Here is a 14,632-nt window from a genome sequence, read left to right as displayed (position 1 = left end):
TGCTTCCACCGGGGTAATACCACCCGTCAAACACTGTAGGAATTTCAGCCTTTTAGCTCTTGTGATTCTGGAGGTACTGTATTAAGATGCAGCACTGCTCTTTTTGTAACCTGGGAAGTAAGATACTGCAAGGAAGAGGCACATACAGTATGAGCTCCTAAGAATCAATGAAACAGCTAGAGGCATGGAACACAACAGATTGTTGTCATTGCTGCTGCTTTTTTATAGAGTACATCACTGGTCCAGTTCTGGGCACCACAGTTCAAGAAGGACACTGACAAACTGGAACGTGTCCAGAGGAGGGCAACCAAAATGGTCAAAGGCCTGGAAACGATGCCTTATGAGGAACGGCTAAGGGAGCTGGGCATGTTTAGCCTGGAGAAGAGGAGGTTAAGAGGTGATATGATAGCCATGTTCAAATATATAAAAGGATGTCACATAGAGGAGGGAGAAAGGTTGTTTTCTGCTGCTCCAGAGAAGCGGACACGGAGCAATGGTTCCAAACTACAAGAAAAAAGATTCCACCTAAACATTAGGAAGAACTTCCTGACAGTAAGAGCTGTTCGACAGTGGAATTTGCTGCCAAGGAGTGTGGGTGGAGTCTCCTTCTTTGGAGGTCTTTAAGCAGAGGCTTGACAACCATATGTCAGGAGTGCTCTGATGGTGTTTCCTACTTGGCAGGGGGTTGGACTCGATGGCCCTTGTGGTCTCTTCCAACTCTATGATTCTAGGATTCTATGGTCCACACTCTCTTCATATTGTTAGTCTCCAGCATGACCAATGGTCACAGATGATGGGAGCTTGTAGCACAATGACATCTGGGTGGCACCATGTTGACAACCCCTGCTCTACCTTCTGCACTGTCTTCAAAACATTAAATGGTAAAGTGAAGCAAGCTGGTTGTCAATTCTTCCAGCAGCAACTGATCACTAAATTCTGTTGGTATTCTGGGGTCGCAACTAGTAGCAACTCCAGCTTCTAATAGTAAAGCCGTGGTAAAATCACCAGGGCAAATCCCCGCTCCCCCCCCCCCCCAGCCTACGAGTCCATTTTAAACAACTTCTTTGACATTTAGTTTTCCCTTGTAGAGTTGGAAGAGGGAGCTTCATTGTCCAAATGTGAATGCCTGGTTGGAAGAGGTCATATCCAGCAATGTTAAGGAAGAATCACTCTATTGTACCCTTTTCCCATTCCCCACCCAGAGGTCACTTAAGGGATTTAAGAGCCCATTGTCACTTGGGAAATAGACAATCTGAGTTAATCATCAATGCATAGAACTCCAAGGAGGCCATTTCCTATATTTGGTTTTAGATTTAAATATCAGAAGGAGTGATAAATCACTAATCTTGGGGTTCCTGGAGAGATTTTATCTCTCATTCCTTGCTGGACTGCTTTTGTAAGGGAGGCGTGATAGTTTATTGATAGAAGATGTTGTTTCTATTCCAGATGATTCCAATTGTGGGGGGACGATGACAGGATGCTTCAGGGAATGGCAGAGGGGGCTATCAAAATTCATTTGGAAAGGGGGAAAAACCCAGGATTAAACATAAATTACTAACTGATATTAAGGATAGAGGGGTTTTTCCGATACCAGATCTGAAGCTTTACTATGAAGCGTCCTGTCTTTGCTGGAACAAAAGAGTGGATGATATTGCAGAATACTGATTTATTGGCTTTGGAGGGATGGGACAATAGATTTGGGTGGCATGCATCTATTTAGGCTATGAAAAAGTAAAAGCACACAGGGGTTTTCTAAATCATATAATACAGAAATCACTATACATGGTGTGGGACAGGTACAAAAATCTATTGGAACCAAAAACACCCTGGTGGCTATCTCCTCTAGAGGCCATCTCAGTAAAGAGGAAAAAAATTGGGGGGGGGGGGATTGGGCAACCTATAAAGAAATTATAGAGGAGGAACAAAACCAACTCAAATTGAGAAAATTTGAAGAAATCAGACATCACCTCACAGATTGGTGTCAGTACCATCAACTAATTGATATTTTCAAATTTGATAAAAAAAATGGGTTTGTGACAGTGGTATTGAAAAAGATATATTAAAGAATAAAAAGAAAATACTATCTAAAATGTACAGACTGCTTCTAGATTGGGAAGAAAAAAGAAGAAAAAGTGAAGGAGGTGATGATTAAATGGTCAATATACTTTGGTTACTCCATTCAGGTGGCTGCTTGGGAAAAATTATGGAATAAAGATCTAAGGTTTACTGCTTGTTATACACTAAAGGAAAACATTATGAAAATGTTTTATAGATGGTACATGACCCCAAGCAAATTGGCCAAAATGTACAAAACAAATTCAAACATATACTGGAGGTGCAAGAAAATGGAGGGAACAATGTACCATATGCGGTGGGGCTGTAAAAAAATTAAGAACTTTTGGGATATTGTCTATGATGAACTAAAAAAATGTTTAAACAAACATTTGTGAAAAAAACTGGAAGCCTTCCTTCTGGGCTTTCTGACAAATGATATTCCAAATGACAAGAGGAGGGTTTTCCTGTACGCAACAACAGCAGCAGCAAGAATATTGATTGCCAAAAACTGGAAGGGAAAGAAAATTCCAAGGAAGGAAGAATGGCAAGTTAAATTATGTGAATACTTAGAACTAGCAAAGATGACAGTGGCAATCAGAAACAAAACAAAACAAAACAAAAATTTAAAACTGAGTGGTAGTGTTACAGAGTACAGTGGTATCTCGGGTTAAGTACTTAATTTGTTCCAGAGGTCCATTCTTAACCTGAAACTGTTCTTAACCTGAAGCACCACTTTAGCTAATGGGGCCTCCTGCTGTTGCCGTGCCGCCGGAGCACGATTTCTGTTCTCATCCTGAAGCAAAGTTCTCAACCCGAGGTACTATTCCTGAGTTAGCGGAGTCTGTAACCTGAAGCGTATGTAACCCGAGGTACCACTGTATTTTTAGAAAAGCATTGTTCCCAAACACAATCTCTAATATGCTTTGATTAATTTTTGCAAATTACTTAACAGACAGATAATGTACGCCACGTGAGATCAATGAATTAAAAGGTGAAATAGGACACAGTTAAAAAGAAAAAGAGGAAGTAAGGACCCGCAATGAGGTGGAGGGAAGTCATTTTCAAAAATGTTGAATTATTCTGGTTTTTCTTTATGTATCTTATTATGTTTTGAAGAATGAAATGAATAACTGTATTATTAAACAAACTCAATAAATAATATTGGCGGGGTGGGGGTAAGAGATATGGATAGTAAATGAGACACAGATTTTTGAAGGCTGGTTTTTACTCCATCTCAAATCAGCATGTACAGGTCACAGTTAAAATAGTACGAGGTTCAGATTTCATGGGAAATATATTAGACTATTCCATATCTTATACTCCAGGCATGGGGAACTTGTGACCCTACAAATAATACTGGACTCCAGCTGCTGTTGGTGCAGAAAAAAATATAGAAAAGAGAATTCCTGGATGCCAAGATCCAAGTTTGGGGCAAGTAATCTTTGGTGAAAGACCCCCAGCAGAGATTTAAAGTTACAAAATATGCAGCAAAGTAAAGCATGGATCTCTAAACCTATAAAACATGCCCTTCCAAGTTGTTCCCAGTTTTCCTCTTCCTCCAGCTTAGGAAAAGACCACACATTTGGCAAGCTAAAAATTGGTATATTTATAAACTCTTCAAAGGTCTGCTTCATGTCATTTTCCATATATCAGTCAGAAAAGTTGCACAAGCAGTGAAATGTAGCTTAGTTACAAGGTGGTGAAAGTTTCTAAATAATTGGTATAGCAACTCAAGAGAGACTGGTGAGAGCCATGTGGCTTTGCTGGAGCAACCCACTCTTCATACACTGAGCTTCTCAGGTAGTTCAACCTGGGTGTTGAACAAAGGCTTGATTACCTATTCCATCCCAAAGTAAGAGGAAGTGACATACCTATGCCTGGCAAGACAGCTTACTCTATGGCTTTAACCCCTACCTGCATTAATTAGACTTAAGAATGTTGGTTATGTGAGGTTGGTTATCTCACAGTTCTCATCAGCCAATAGTAGGGGATGGTGGGAGCTGTAGGCTGCAGGCACACTGTAGCTTTAAAGCATATTCAAAGCACATGTCCCAACCTCAAATGATTCTGGGCATTGTTGTTTACCCCTCACAGAGTTACAATTCCCTCTCACTTTCCCAGGTACAGCGTCCCACCTCACTCCATCTAGCTGGCTGCTACCGTCTAAATAACCTCCAAGTTCACTTCCAATGCTAAATTCTACGACCCTATTGTGCCAGGCTATACTTTGGATCCTACCCAAACTGCTGGGCTCCTTCTATTGCTCACCCCCGACCCAAAATAAAGTGCTTCTCTCTGAAACCATCCCAAAGAGTGTGCCCACACTTCAAATTATGGGACTCCTCCCTGGGGCCATCTGAAATGGCTGGGCCCAACCTTCAGTTATGGGCCCACCCAGGACAAAACAATGGGCTCCAACTCTATATTCATGACCTTGGCCTCCTGTGAGCTCTGTTTCCCTACCAAGGGGCTCTATAGGCAGGCCCTGCCCAGACACATGATTTATTTCCTCCCAAAATGCATTCTTTGTCAAACACTTTATGTCTTACAACATGTATTGGAACATATTCAGAAGACCACGGTTACCAGAATAAAGGTTGGGGGTTGCTTCCAGTTAAATGGGACACTGCACCCCCAGACCATCCCCCAAACCAACACCATTAAATTTTGTAAATATCCCCATAAACCCACCACAGTTTTGCTACATTGTATCTTGTTCAAGGTTACATAGTATTCACCTTTCCTTTTGCATCAAAACCTTCAAATATTCATATACAATCAGGCCTATGTCAGACTGAGCCATTCCAAATTCATTTTACTCAGGGAAAAGGGGGGACTTGGGAAACTGGTAAAGAAAGCCATAATCTTTGAAACCTGGGATCACATACACAGCAGCCTCTTGTACAAGAGATAATCACTGGCATCCTGGCAAATGGGTGCCAGACAGGTAGTCATCCCACGGACAATAGCAGACCATCCAAGAATGGATTGTGCTCTAGTTCAGGACAAAGAAGTGTGATTACCTGAAGGGAAAACCAGGAACTCGCAAATATTTCCATTGTATCACTTGATGGGAGTGTGGTAGAGGGCAAGGGAGGGTTGGGGGCAAACTTGATGAACTGGTTCCTGCCACATGCCCCTCCCTGTTTGTGACATGTATGGTGTATTTATGATGTATGCATGATGCTTCACAAAAGCTGTTTGTTGTGGGTAAAAGGGAAAACTTATTTTTTTAAAATGGGAGCCATCCTTTGTTCTAGGCTTTTTCCTGTTTCTTGCATGTGGTGGGTGGAAGTCCTGTTGCAACAGTCTTTTGAATGAAGACCAGGCCTACAGGCTGCTGTTTTGCTCCTATATACCTGGCTGGTATATTTGTTTGGCAATCCAAACGAGCCCAAGGGTTTTCCTATAACACCACTGTATTATGAGGAGTTAGGGGTGATGCTCTGCCAGCTGAGCAAAAACACACAAGATGCAAAGCAGGGCCAGTGCAGGGTGTGACCTGGGGAATGTTTCAACATCAGACAGAGAGGGGTTGGTAGGCCATGTTTGTCTAACAGTCCTGTCCTAAACTGTCTTAGGAACTATGGTTCTCAGGTGCCTGAAACTGCCTGGTTGAAGACACAAGATCTCCCACAACTTTTTTTTTAAATATAATTTTTTATTATTTTCTCCTTAAACAGTATTTCCAACCATACAATAACATACATAAATCCTTCCGCTCTGCCGAGCCTGTGGCTTCCCTCCCTCCCTTCAGTAGGTTTTCTGCTTTCAAGTCTTTGTCTCGCACTTTGGCTCCCACAACTTTTTTAGATCCCTCTCTAAAGTATATAATAAGCAGTATCATGTCCACACACTGATTACATGAGTAGCCCCCTGAGTTTTACCCCTTTGACTCTTGGATTTGCTCACACAGTTGAGGCCAGCATTCTTATCACCACCACTGATTCTGAGTTTTTCTGTTTTACTAAGTTAAAAAGACTCTCCAACATCTAGCATCTAAAGAACAAGCTCTTAAAGGGCCATTCTATGCTATCAAATACCTTAATATGGTGATTGGATGCTTGCAAAGCAAGCAAACATTCCAGACCCTGATGATGGACTCTGCCAGCTGATGTCTCGGGATAAAGCCTGTTTTGGTTCTCTCTCTGACCACCTGTAGGTCTCTGGTAGCCACTTTGGTTCTGGTTGGTGTTAGAGGCCCAGTTCTATAGCCATATTTGTTGCTTTAGCCATTTCCCCTTCTTTGTCCAATACAGTGGTGCCTCAGGTTACATATTCTTCAGGTTACAGACTCCGCTAACCCAGAAATATTACCTCAGGTTAAGAACTTTGCTTCAGGTTGAGAACAGAAATCATGCTCTGGCGGCACAGCGGCAGCAGAAGGACTCATTAGCTAAAGTGGTGCTTCAGGTTAAGAACAGTTTCAGGTTAAGAACAGACTTCCAGAATGAATTAAGTTCTTAACCAGAGGTACCACTGTACTCAGTTTGGCTTCTAATGCGGACAGCCCATTTATAAGCACTGTCTTCAGTCCCTACTTCAGTCAATTCAAATCAGACACATTTGATTTAAAGGAGGTAGGTAGTCAGTTTCCAAACTTTCAGTACATCTGCACACACACCTTTCAGCACAACAGCTTCTTCATCCTCATTCAACTGCTCCGAGTGGCCAAACTATTTTTTTTGTCATTAAGCTTAATTTTGGGGAAATCACTCTCAACCTATCTCCTGTATCACCTCTTTGGTGTTTTATGAAGAATCAATTTAAGTGCCCATGTAAAAGCTATCAGTGCTATTTATTACTCATAAAGAGGGGAGCTCTTGAATTACATGTTTGTCCGACTGCTGGCAAGCCACATACACCTCCCAAGACCCCAGGGTTTTAAATTTTTCAGATACAGTTTGATGACCCTACTTATCAGTCAGAATTAAGTATCCAGCCATACTGTCTGCTAACATCAGCTATCAGCTCCCATGTATGTGTCAGGCAGGAGAGGAGGTAGATATCTATCAGCAAGCCTAACCAGCTATATAGTTTAGTTACCTAGTTTTATTTTAAAAGTTTTAGTGATTTTACATATACCTGTTTTTAATAGTTTTTGTGGATTTCTGATATAATTTATCTACAATTTTATTATATACATGGCTCTGAGAGCTCTTTAATTAAGTTCTTTCTAAATCATATACCCACTGTTTCTCAATACCTACTGATGATGTGAGCTTTTGCTATGGAGTCGCATGCCACAAAAAAGCTAGCTTTTAATGTTCTTTGTTTTAGACTTACAAGAGGATATTTGCCAATAGATGCTACACTTAACTTACTGGGGAACCATCAGACTCTAACCATCAGACTTAGTCCCCTGCAGATTTGCTACAACAGACACACATGTCTCATCACGGAGTGCTGGAGTCAAAACAAAATCTCTATTAATTAACCCTTATGGAATTGCTCATTAATAAAACTAATTTTCTACCAGATTCCCCTAAGGAGACACCCTCTGCTGTCAGCCAATTATGACAAGTAAACAAATGAAAAAGTTAATGAGCAAACTTTTTAAAAGTAAGATTACAGTTGTTCTACAGTGAACTTAAGTAGCCTTAGGGGAGGGAGGCCCTAATTGGGTGTTGAGAGCAACTGGGATATACAGTTACTTTATAGCAAAGGAAGTTTAATATGAGTTGCCAGAAAAAAGAAAATCTCTTAAACTAAATGACAAATTTAGAAAAGGAGACCTTGGGCCAGTGGAGAAGAGTGTGGGAGCTGCATCAACAAGTTGAAATCTCACACTGTGGAAGAGTAAAGTGAATGATGTGACCAGAATCAGTACTTGCTGAAAGAAATGATACTAGCTGGGCAGGAAAATAATACTACTTTACCTCTAATCATACATTCACTTTTTTATTGTTTCCATGAAAGACCCTGATCAAACACAACACATGGTCCAGTCTAAAGTCCAATGAGCGTGGGAAGTGGAATTCCATCAAGGCCACTCCATTTTGCTAACATGTCCCAAACTGGTGTGATGTACTCTGTAAAATGGGGAAAATAAGCAGCGGGTGGTGCTGTGGTCCAAACCACTGAGCCTCTTGAGCTTGCCGATTGGAAGCTCGGCAGTTCGATTCCCAGTGACAGAGTGAGCTCCCGTTGCTCTGCCCCAGTTCCTGCCAACCTAGCAGTTCAAAAGCACACTAGTGCAAGTAGATAAATAGGTACCACTGTGGCTGGAGGATAAACGACATTTCCATGTGCTCTGGCACACATCCTGCTGTCCCATTGCACCAGAAGCAGTTTAGTCAAGCTGGCCACATGACCCAGAAAGTTGTCTGTGGACAAACACTGGCTCCCTCAGCCTGAAAACAAGATGCGTGCCACAACCACATAGTTACCTTTAACTGGACTTAGCCCTCCTGGGGTCCTTTACCTTTTACCTTACTCTGTAAAAAAAAAAAAAAACAGCAACAAACTGTTGTGTTCCATGGCTCTAGCTGCTCCATTGATTCTTAAGAGCTTGTATTTGCTTCTTTATCCCAACCAGTACGTTTCCGAGCACAATTAAAAGTGTTGGTGCTGACCTTTAAAGCCCTAAACTGCCTCGGTCCAGTATACCTGAAGGAGCGTCTCTACCCCCATCGTTCTGCTCGGACACTGAGGTCCAGCACCGAGGGCCTTCTGGCGGTTCCCTCACTGCGAGAAGCCAAGTTACAGGGAACCAGGCAGAGGGCCTTCTTGGTAGTGGCGCCTGCCCTGTGGAACGTCCCCCACCAGATGTCAAAGAGAAAAACAACTACCAGACTTTTAGAAGACATCTGAAGGCAGTCCTGTTTAGGGAAGCTTTTAATGTTTAACAGACTACTGTATTTTAATACTTAGTTGGAAGCCGCCCAGAGTGGCTGGGGAAACCCAGCCAGATGGACGGGGTATAAACAATAAATTCTATTCTATTCTATTCTAACTAGGGACTTCTCTGCAATTTGTTGTAGAGACAATGACCAATTTATACGCGTCCAATTGACATGCAACCCAGAAGTGGCCAGGAAAGGGTGTGGGGCCTAACGGGGTGGGCCAGTTGATGCACACTCCACCATCAGGCGCAATGACCTAGAACTCAACCCCTGCACAAATCAGTGCCTGTACATGTCACCGCTTTCCCCACTGCCACTCAACGAAGTTTCTCCTTGTGATCTTTGTGAAATGACAGGATTATCTTGAGCACGAGGTGTAGTGAATTGAGAGAGCTTGGTTCTTGCATCATCCCAGAAGCCACAGGGGTATAAAAGAAACGCGTTCCAGGAAAGACCTCATTCTCAAGACAGTATTGTAAAGTGAAATTGTGTTTATTAGCTGCAGGATTCTGCTCTATTTCTGGCTTACTGGGCTTATGATGGGTTGCAGTTGTTTCAGAATGAGCCACTAGAGAGAGATGTTGCACTTCTGGTGTCCCAAATACCTGCTGGAGATGTGGAGAACCAGGTGGTACCATGTATCATATGTGGTGGGTGTGTAAAAAGATCAAAGTCTTTTGGAATAATATTTATTTAGAACTTTAAAAAATGTTAAAAGTACCTCTTCTTAAAAAACCAGAATCATTCTTACTTGGTATTACGGGCCCTGATATTCCCCGGAATGCAAGAAGGATCTTTTTATCACTTTCTGGAAAAGTGATAAAATCCCCTCTAGATGACAGTGGCTAATGCAGCTTGTAGAATACTAGACAGTCTTTCAGAAAAGATAAAGTTTATTTCAAATTGAGAAATTTTAAGAAGGGACAGCCTATCCTCCTCCCCCACAGACACACATATAAGACAATGATCTCACTCCCTAATAGAAAACGCACAGAGAAACGTAAGAAAATTTGGATTCATTTATCTAAGGTGAGAAAACACTCATCTGATGTCCGTTTTTCACAAACAATTTGACTGGAAATAATAATTCTTGTAAATTCTCAATTCTAGACGCATGTAAGAAAAAGAAACACAAAAGAATTGAATGATACAGACTTCCATCAGATTTATATTCCTTAAAAAGCCGAGGTATGGAACCAAATATCATGATATGTGTTAATACACTTTAGAATGTATATACTTCATTAGATTTATGATTTATGGTATTGGAGAACCTTGATCTATTTTGACATATTATTTGATATTACCAGCTGAAGAAGGCATTACTCCGAAACAGGGCCCTGTCCTGGTCACCACTACTGAGTCGTACATCTGACTGGTCACCACTACTGAGTCGTACATCTGACTGGTCACCACTACTGAGTCGTACATCTGACTGGTCACCACTACTGAGTCGTACATCTGACTCATACTCCGGATACTTCTTTTTGGCCCTATTTGATTCTTTATTCTGACTATATACAATATGGACTCTTTTTGACTGCCATTGAGACTTGTATAAAACAATTGTTGTGTACTGGTATTTTATGTACCTTTATACTATATCACTGCATATTTGAAACTACATTATTTCTGCACTTAAACGTTGTGTTTAAATTTACTATTATTTTAAAACTGTCGCACTTATACGTTGTGTTTAAATTTACTATTAGTTTAAAACTGTTATTCTTAGCAGAATATACACGTTTTTCTTTTCAACTCTCGAGTAGGAATTATTCCTGGTATTGAAACTTTTGGCCAGAGCTCTTGGTATATCCTGTTCAGTGTAAATTCGGCAGCAGCCTTTGAACAACCTCTGTAAATAATTCATGTAAAAGGAAAATGACATAGATATATTTACTTTATTACCAAACGAGTAGATATGTTTATGCAACAGATTTAAAATGTATGAAATATGGAAAGGACGGGAGGTCAGACGCTTTGGAAGAAAACGTATTGTTAAAATGTCTGGTATTTTACTTTATGAGTTTTTTGATGATTTAGTCTATCGACAACAATGAATTGAAGTCTATGATGTACAGATGTAAATAAATATAATAAAGCATAATTGGGGGGGGGGGAGATGTTGCACTTCTCAGTGAGGCAGACAGAGGAGTTGAGATTCCTGGCAATAAAAGCTTCACCTTTGGTCCATAAGCAGAACATGCAGGTGCTAAAAGCCCCATGGAACCAGAAAAAGAGAGAGAGAGAGAGAGAGAGAGAGAGAGAGAGAGAGAGAGAGAGAGAAGATGCAAATGCTTCTTGTGTTGCAACTCTGCCTAAGAGAGTTCATGATAGGTTTTTCAGAGAAGAGCTGGTTTGGGGCATTTTGGAGCCTTAGGCAAAATGTTAAAATGTGTGATTCATCTTTCCCTCACCCACTTCTTTCCGTTTTAAAGCTGTGGGGCCTATGAGCTCTTCCTGCCCCTCTAGTCCTTTGACTCTGTAGCCCTTGCCAGGGGCTTCTTCAGACATACATGCCATTCTCACAACTATGCTATGGAGATATTCTGAGACTTGGTAAAGGTAAAGGTACCCCTGACCATTAGACCCAGTCCTGGACAACTCTGGGGTTACGTGCTCATCTTGCTCTATAGGCGGAGGGAGCCGGCAATTGTCTGTAGACAGCTTCAAGGTCATGTGGCCACAGTGGCGTAGCGTGGGGGGTGCAGGGGGTGCCGGCCGCAGCGGGCGCAATATCTGGGGGGGCGCACTCGCCGCCTCCAGAGTCGCCGAAGAGCCTCGGGGCTCAGCTCCTTTGGGAGGAGGGGTCGGGCTGGGCGACCAGGGGGAGCAGCAGGTGCCAGCAAGGAGGTCCGGAGCCGGAGCCTGGCCAGGATCGCGGGCGCAAGAGGGAGGGGAGAGTCGAGCCTGTCCCCCCCGTGAGGACTGCTGCGAAGAGGCGGGAGGGAGAGGAGGCCCCTTGGGAGGAGCGGGCAGGTGCTGGGGCGGCAGCGCCGGGCGGGGGCCGAGGGGTGGGCGCCCCCCTGCGCCGGCATCGCCTCGCCGCCGCCGCGGGCTTGGCTGGGCCGCCGGCCGAGGGGAAGCGCCAAACAAGGCCAGGATCCAGGCCCGCCCCGCTCTCCTTATTTGGCGCCCGGTTCCGGCTCCCGGGTGGCCTCCTCCCACCCGCTCTCGCTACCAGTGGAAAGAGAGACGGAGGTGCAGCGGAACCCGCAGCCTTTGCAGGCGCCGCCCAGCCGGGGGAGGGGAGTGCGGAGGAGCCCCGCGGGCCTGGGCCTGGCCAGCAGAGCCCTCCCGAATTGCGCCCCGCAGCCAGGATCTTGTGGCGAGGAAGGAGCCCAGTCTGCGCCATCCTTCCCCCCAGAGCTGCAGAGGGAAATCAAGGTTCTCCTGCTAGTTTCTCTTCTTCTCTCCCCCCACACTGCGTTGCAACCGTGCCCCCCTCTCTCGGTGCACATAGCACGATTGCAATCTCTCTCTCACCCCCCCCCAAGTTAAACTAATGGAGCAAGCCAGTGCCAAAGATTTGTAGAACTGTGAATACCCCAGCCCAGGCAGCAGCAAGAAGCTGGCAGCGGCGGCAGGTTAGGGGTTAGGGGCGCAAATTACTTGCCTTGCCCCGGGTTATGGGGCGCAAATTACTTGCCTTGCCCCGGGTTATGGGGCGCAAATTACTTGCCTTGCCCCGGGTTATGGGGCGCAAATTACTTGCCTTGCCCCGGGTGCTGACAACCCACGCTACGCCGCTGTGTGGCCAGCATGACCAAGCCACTTCTGGCGAACCAGAGCAGCGCACAGAAATGCCGTTTACCTTCCCGCCGGAGTGGTACCTATTTATTTACTTGCACTTTTGGGCATGCTTTTGAACTGCTAGGTGGGCAGGAGCTGGGACCAAGCAACGGGAGCTCATCCCGTCGTGGGGATTCGAACCGCCGACCTTCTGATCGGCAAGCCCAAGAGGCTCAGTGGTTTAGACCACAGCGCCACCATGTCCCTCTGAGACTTGGTGTCTCATACAAAAACAGCCATCCATCTGCCCTGGTCTTTCTTTCATGACTACCATGAAGTTCAAGGGAAGCATGGTCAGTGCAGTTTCTAGAGGGGTAGGCAAGAAGTACAAAGAGTCTGGCAGCATCTCAAGATCAACACGGAGTATGATTTTGTGTTTAGCCAGTTACTTGCATGCAAGTCACTACTGGGAACTGGGAACAGTGAAGTCAGAAGAATGTGTAATGCAGAAAATGGATTGTTTGGAGCCATTCCCATCCGGGTTCAGGCCTGGCCATGGAACTGGGTCACCCTTGGTTGCCCTGATGGATGAGTTTTGCAATGTGCTGGACAGGGAGCGTGTGACTTTGCTCCTGCTTCTTCATCTCTTGTCGGCATTTGATAGCATTGGCCACAGAATCCTCTAAGACCAGCTCCAAGGAAAGGGAATCGGAAGAACTGTGTTACAGTGATTCCAATCCTACCTTCAGGACTGAGTCCATAGAGTAGCATTGGGAGAGTACCCTTGGCGGCTCCATTATCTCAAGTATTGTTTACTTGAGACTATTTAGGCTGCATTTTAATGTTTTAACGTTTCAGTGTTTCAATGTTGTATTTTAATCTTGTTTTTAAGTTGTATTCATTCAACTTGTTTTTATTATTGCTTGTTAGCCGCCCTGAGCCTGGCCTTGGCTGGGGAGGGCGGGGTATAAATAAAATTTATTATTATTTATTATTATTATTATTATATCTACATGAAACCTTTGGGAGTGGCCACTATGAGTTTCGGCGCAAGGTGCCGTCAGTATACTCAGTCCTATTGCTCCATAACATCTGAACTGGGAGAGGCTGTGCAGTTCGTTGCCTGGGCACAGTGGTGAAATAGATGAGGAAAAACAAGCTGAGCTTGAATCCTGACAAGATGGAGGCACTGTGGGTGAGTAGTTCCTGTGTCCAAGAAATTGGTCAGTTGCCTGCCCTAGATGGGGTTGCCTTCCCCCTGATGGAGCAGGTTCATGGTCTATGACTGCTTCTGTATCCAGCTCTGTCCCTGGAGACTCAAGCAGTTGCCTTTTGCCAACTGCGACTGGTTTGACAGCTGCAGCCATTCCTGAACCTGGAAAACCTTGCCACAGTAGTTCAGGTGTTGGTTACTTCAAGACTAGACTACTGCAATGTGCTCTATGTGGGGCTTCCCTCACGCTTGATCTGGAAACTGCAGTTGGTGCAGAATGCTGCAGAGTAATTGCTGAGAGGAGTGAGGCCTTGTCAGCATATAACACCTCCGCTCAGAGATCTGCACTGACTGCCAATTTGGGACAAGTTCTATTACTGTTACTACTGGCATATAAAGCCATTAAGAACTTGGGGCCAGTTTAGTTATGAGATCACCTTAGACTACATGTGCCCACTCGACTGCTGCTATTGGCAGCAGAACTGGCAAGACTACAGGTGCCACATAATATCTGTGCTGCATTAGCAAGAACTCAACCATTTAAGGTGGCAAGGCTTTCACTTTCGAATTCCCTGCGTATTGAGATTAAGCAGGTGCCTTCACTTCGCACCTACGAAAAATATTCCTCTTCAGACAAGCCTCCCAATTGCTCAGAAAGTTGTAATTTTAATCTGTTTTAGTGTTATCACTTTTGTATGTTTTAAAGTGAGGTTGTAAATTTTTCTTAATTTTTACTGTTTTACCTTTTGAGGGTTTTTTTGTTTTTGTTTATACAGCCAAGCAGTGT

The 14,632-nt window shown here is 43.9% G+C and overlaps 1 long non-coding RNA gene across 1 annotated transcript in view; it reads right to left on the bottom strand.

The window, feature by feature from the left end:
- Positions 1 to 14,632, bottom strand: part of LOC309332571 — a 264,539-nt gene that overhangs the window by 78,567 nt on the left and 171,340 nt on the right. The gene's annotated exons all lie outside the window — the stretch shown is intronic.

The sequence above is a fragment of the Podarcis erhardii genome (assembly GCF_964252035.2).
Source record: "Podarcis erhardii genome assembly, chromosome: 17".
Taxonomy (NCBI): Eukaryota; Metazoa; Chordata; class Lepidosauria; order Squamata; family Lacertidae; genus Podarcis; species Podarcis erhardii.
Note: the sequence above shows the minus strand (reverse complement) of the source record. Positions and strands in the feature narration are given on the sequence as shown.